This window comes from Coenobita brevimanus, chromosome 51, assembly GCF_032717465.1.
Source record: "Coenobita brevimanus isolate Jiangsu-jjx chromosome 51, ASM3271746v2, whole genome shotgun sequence".
NCBI lineage: Eukaryota > Metazoa > Arthropoda > Malacostraca > Decapoda > Coenobitidae > Coenobita > Coenobita brevimanus.
The window spans coordinates 1,859,407-1,865,297 of record NC_137004.1 but is presented as its reverse complement, the minus strand read 5'-3'; positions in this window follow the sequence as shown (position 1 = coordinate 1,865,297).

Below are 5,891 nucleotides of genomic sequence, written 5' to 3'. Positions count from 1 at the left end.
CATCAGCCTCGGCCGTCACCCTGTCAGGCCGTTTTCTCTCTCGTGCGCATGTCAGTTCCCATCACAATATTTTTCAGATTATTTCCAGTAATCAGATTTCTTTCCCATGCCTCTACAAGTAAACGTGATCTTCGGCACATCTCACTGCCTTTATTTACTTATTTATTTATTTTTTATCTGACTTTTATTTATTTTTGGGGGGGAAACTGTTTCGTATGGTCATGTTAATTTTTTGTTCTCTTGTAAATGCATTAGTCATAGCGGCAACCCACATAGTGAATCTCCAGGTGTTATTTTTCCCTTGAAGAACTTCTTTTCTTATATCTTTGCTTCGTATCTACCAATCACTCAGAAATATATATATACTGTATACATAAGCACCATTAAGCAAGCCTCAACAGCCTTCAGCAGGATGATGGCCTCCTTGATTCATTCCAGCCACCAGTAGTCATTGCTGATGAAATAGCTCTCTCAATCAAACGGTAAATCTCTCTCTCTCTCTCTCTCTCTCTCTCTCTCTCTCTCTCTCTCTCTCTCTCTCTCTCTCATTATGTAATTCTCCCGTAGTGAAGGGGTGAAATTCCTGGGTGTCTTTCTGCCTGTGTTTACGTCTCTCCCCACCTCGTTATGTAATTCCTTTTCTCTAACACGGGAGTCACGAAGTACCTAATGGTTAAACAATCGCCTCCAACCAGGATTTCCGTGTGTGATTTGTTGGTGGGCGGGGGTGAGGGAAGGCGAGGGTGGAGGTGGAGAGGTGGAGATACAGGAGCAAGAGGAGGAAAACTCTTTAAAAATAGTGAGAGAGAGAGAGAGAGAGAGAGATGAAGCCTTACAGAGAGGGGTGAATGACTATTGGAATTAAGTCAGGTTAGGTTAGGTTAGATATGTATGCCTCTTAGAGTTGCGTTAGATTAGATTTAGGTTGCTTCTAAAAAAAAAATAAAGTACCATGTTGAAAAGGTTTACAGTACTGAGTTAACCCGCCCTTTCCCCTCCCTCCACCCACAAGCATCTCTGGGGAAGTGGGTGGGGGGGGAGACACTAGCATATCCAAGCTCGAATCTCTGCCGTGAAATTAGATATGCTTTGACAGGACGAACTATGAGCCACAAGACGCTGGACTTTCCTTCCCTCGTCTTTCCTGGGAGACCAAATCGGAGGTACACTATCTTTCCCTATTGTCTAAGGTTTATTAATGCAGGAAGACCAAGGGCAGAGGGAAGATCCTGCACGCCGCTTTCCTTGTCCTTCCTCCAAGTCGAAGCCAAGTTACAACGTTAGCTGCTCATACATTTGTTTGTGAATTCGAGACCAAGACACACTTCATCTCCCCCAAATGACCAGAAGCACGAAAGGGAAGCGGGGAAAAAATCTGAAAGTAAAATCCAGTAAAAAATAGCCGGAAAACGTTGCAGGAACAGAATGGAATAAAAATATGTACAAAGAAAGGTAAAAAGTAGGCAGTAAACAGAAGGAACATTGTGGAAAAAGGACTGACACGACAAAACGTAAATAAATAAATAAAAAATGAACGGATGAGAACTGTAAAAAAATAAAATGGTTTATTAGTAAGAATGAAAAGAAAGGTCTAAAAAACAGAATTGTAAAACGTAATCTGCAAAAGTAAAGAAAATGTTAAATAGAGGAAGACAATGCTGCGAAAAGTGATAAAAATAATCATAAAGAAAAAGAGCGTGACTTAAACAGGGAGAGAAAGTACTGTAAAGAAGAGAAAACCAAACGTTAAAAAGAAGAGAAAGCTCCATTAATGGTTAAAAAATGAAACTAAATATGGACGAAAAGGAATTATCGTGGCTATGGCAAAAAAGTGTTACAGTATTGAAATAAAGAAGAGAGAGAGAGAGAGTTAAAAATGGAAATAAACATGAAAGGCAACACGAAAAAAGATGAGTGATGTATAAACGAGAAGAATGAGCATTAAATGAGAGAGAGAGAGAGAGAGAGAGAGAGCTGGTGGTGCAGGGGAGAGGAACACGTACCATCATAAAAACAAAAGAAAGGAGCACAAATGGAAATTGTTGACGGTAATGAGAAAGTGTCGCCTCTCTGAAAGTGCATTATAATAGCGACACTAATGAGGAAGCTTCTCTGCATATAGTGAGAGAGAGAGAGAGAGAGAGAGAGAGAGAGAGAGAGAGAGAGAGAGAAATACACAGGTCCGAGAAACGAATGACTCAGGGAATGCGAAAACACAATGGGTGATCATGTATCGTAATGACGTGAAAGATAATAATAATAATAATAATAATAATAGTAGCAGTAGTAGTAGTAGTAGTACCTGTAGTAGTGGTAGTAGTGGTAATAATAATAATAATAATAATAAGAGTGTAAAATAATCACATTTCGTATGAATCCTTTCCGTCTGGTAACGTACTTTTTATTTCGTTCCTACTACCCCCAGACGATTTTATTCATCTTACAGAGAGGATTGAGGTTGTGCATGGATTAAAAAGTCTATCCCGAGGTGAATATGATTTCAGGAGACAGCAAGAATAACATTGATATCCCGGGCCCAATGGGTTAAAGCTTTCACTATCAGGTGTCTCTCATACACTCCTTTTATTCCTCTGACATTGAGAGAGAGAGAGAGAGAGAGAGAGAGAGAGAATCATCCTGAAGAAGTTGGTGAGAACATAACACAAATGTCAGTACAAATCCTCATAATTTCTTCGTGTATGTATGAAAGTCATTTCGGTTGTATAAATTGAACCCACAAATAATAATAACAGTAATAATAATAATAATAATAACAAAAGTCCATAACCAGAAAATCGCCTATAATGAAGTACTAGAGAAATGCAAAGGTAAATTAATGGGAGTCAATATCACACCCCAGACACAGTACCAATCGGGGAGTTATACTGTAAAATAATAGCCATGAGAAGAATTGCAAATAATAATTACGCTGTTAGCTCTGATTGGCGATTATTGAAGTATCGTGTAGTGAGAATGTGTTTTGAATGAAATTTTTGCTTCCCATGACAGCGGAATGCAGACACTATACCCTTTTTACTCTAACTTGGCCTAAAATTGACATCACTCCACCTTCTGTGCTAAGTCGTAATAACAGGTTAACACTAGAAGATGCTAGTCATGAAGAAGTGCTGTGGTAAGAACGTGGAGCCGTAGAATTGTCTTTTTCTGTTACTGAACACCGAGAACTTAGCTGCAAAAGGACAAAAATCTGTGCTAAATTAAAGAAACGAGCCAAATGATAGCAAACGAATTAGGAAAGCTATTTTATCTCTATGCTTGTCTTACAGCAGTCTCTCTCTCTCTCTCTCTCTCTCTCTCTCTCTCTCTCTCGTGTTTTGACCGTTCAGAAGTGGCGTGTCAGCAGGAAGAGTCATGCCCCACCCCCCACCAAGGCCCACTGCCGGATCTTCGCCCGCCTCCATAGGAGTGTGGGCGGAGCTACCAACGATTTACACGCGGGGGCAGATAGAGGTTGTGTGTGCCGCCTCCATCGTCTTATTTACATTCCTATATATATATATATATATTTCAGTAACACTTTTACAGCATTAGTTTTTATTGCTTTTTTCTTTTGTTTTAATGGTTAGATGCTCTGGTTGTCATATTTTTCAATTTTCTGCTCGGTGTTTGGAGCATGTATGTTGTTGTTGTCACGTTTTCTTTCATTTTCTAATTGCGTTTTGAAACACATGTTGTTTTAGTTGCCCGATTCAGCGTTTTCATATTAAAATTTGAAGGAAAAAGTTTATATGTGGCGGCTGTATCATCTTATTACATTTTTCTTCCCTTTTCTGTTTGATGATGGTAGTGGCTGATGCTGCCGAAAAAAAATATATAAATAAATACAAATGTTTTGACTGGTGCGTTGTCACGTTGCCAACTCCTTGTTTTTACATTTTATTTTATTTTTTTTTACAATCTGAATGATTTTGCTTGATTTTTGCATTATTTCTTTTTCTGGTTGGCCATCTGGAGTCTGTGTAGATGGTTCAGTTAAAGACAGTCGTAGAATAATGCATAGAGAGACTTTTTGCCAAACTTAATCTTTCCTAAATACACAACAAATCAATCTTTTCATCTGAGAGAGAGAGAGAGAGAGGGGGAGGGAATCTAAATACATATATCACCACCTCATTTGCTGAAGAAAAGAAAAAAATAACCTTCAGCTGCTGTCAGATTTTCCCTCGTGGTTTTTGCCAGGATAGTGGAGATTGTGCATTGCGTGTTGACTCGCCATGTGTGGGGACCTCGGCAATTTAGCGGATAAAACGAGTGAGATGTGGGCTAGTTTCTCCCTATTTTCTCCTCTCTCTCTCTCTCTCTCTCTCTCTCTCTCTCTCCACACATCTGTTTTCGCTATTCATAAATTATCCCTTCTTCACTATTTTCTCTTTCTGTCTCTCATTCCACATATATTTATCTCTCCTGATTTTTTTCCCGTCCTATATCATCTTTTCCATTTCCTCCCAAGTTTACTTTCTCACAGTTACCCATTGTTATCTTCCCTTATTTCCCTTTTACTCACAATTAAGCGTTATAACCTGCTAACTCGTGAGCAGTTGGCCTCCCTTATTTCTTGAAGGACTCTCTCTCTCTCTCTCTCTCTCTCTCTCTCTCTCTCTCTCTCTCTCTCTCTCTCTCTCTCTCACACACACACACACACACACACACACATACATCATTCTCGTGGGTTCCCCAGTACACCTTCCTTAAAGCCTAAACTTGCACTGTTACACCTCAGTATTCTTTAGTATGTTACCGAGAGTCTTCCAACATCGACGTACTTTCCATATATAAAAAATACAGGAGAACAGTAATATGAAAATAAACTGGTAAGAGGCGCCAGAAGACCCCTAGGACTACGAGAATAGTGTCCTTGGTCAGTCGTTTTATTGATTTATTCATTTATTACTTCTGCCAACAAGTCAGGTGGAGATTATGTGATCACCCGTGTCTGTCTGTGTGTCCGTTCACAAAATATCTCGAATATTTACAGCCGAATTTCGATGAAATTCTATGGAGATGTAGTCCATTGGCCAAGGAAAAGTTGTTTAGATTTTGAGGTGGCTCCGGATCTTTTTTTTTTTTCTTTCTTTTTTTTTGCCGGTGGTGGCGCGGGGTTTTAAAATTGCGAAATAGGGCAGTTCTGTGAATTTTTAAAATGTCTGTAAAACTAATACCCAGAACTTCATGTGAAAATTCAGGTATACCTGATTTTTAAAGTTCTGGTGACTCTGGCGTTGGCGGAGGTATGCTCTCTCCGAGTGCTTTCTAATTTATTAATTTGACGTCTTGTGTTTCCTAAAAATTATCCAACAGACTTCAACCTTGACACAGAGTTGTATTGGCAGCGTAGGAGGTTCCCATAAATTGACTTAGTTCAAATATAAATACCATTACCAACGCGCTGGATGGAATACTTCACTTAATATTACCTCGGGGAACAATTACTGAATCGTCTTATATCAATCTAAGTAACTATAGCCACAACTGTTATCAGTATTACCGAAGATTTTGAAAATTTAATTTGTTATTCGGTACAGTTTCGAGAAATGGCTTCATAAATTCACTTGAAGTCCTACTGTACACTTATATTAACAAACACTTAGCGAATCAGTTTTTGTTGTTGTTGTTGTTGTTCTAAAAATAATGTCGAGGAGTTGTAGAATGAAATATGTAAAAGTTTTTTGTACGGTGCAATTTATACGATATGGTTTCGAAAAAGTGACTACAGTAACACACTTGGATTCAAAGCCATGAAGCACCATGATTGTTTGCCATCTCATGAGCGCGCCAACTCTAGTGTCTAATCTGGATTAACAAAAGACGATCTGATTCAGTTGACGGCAAGACAACGCAATTGCCTGTAATTGTTACCACTTCTTTCCGAT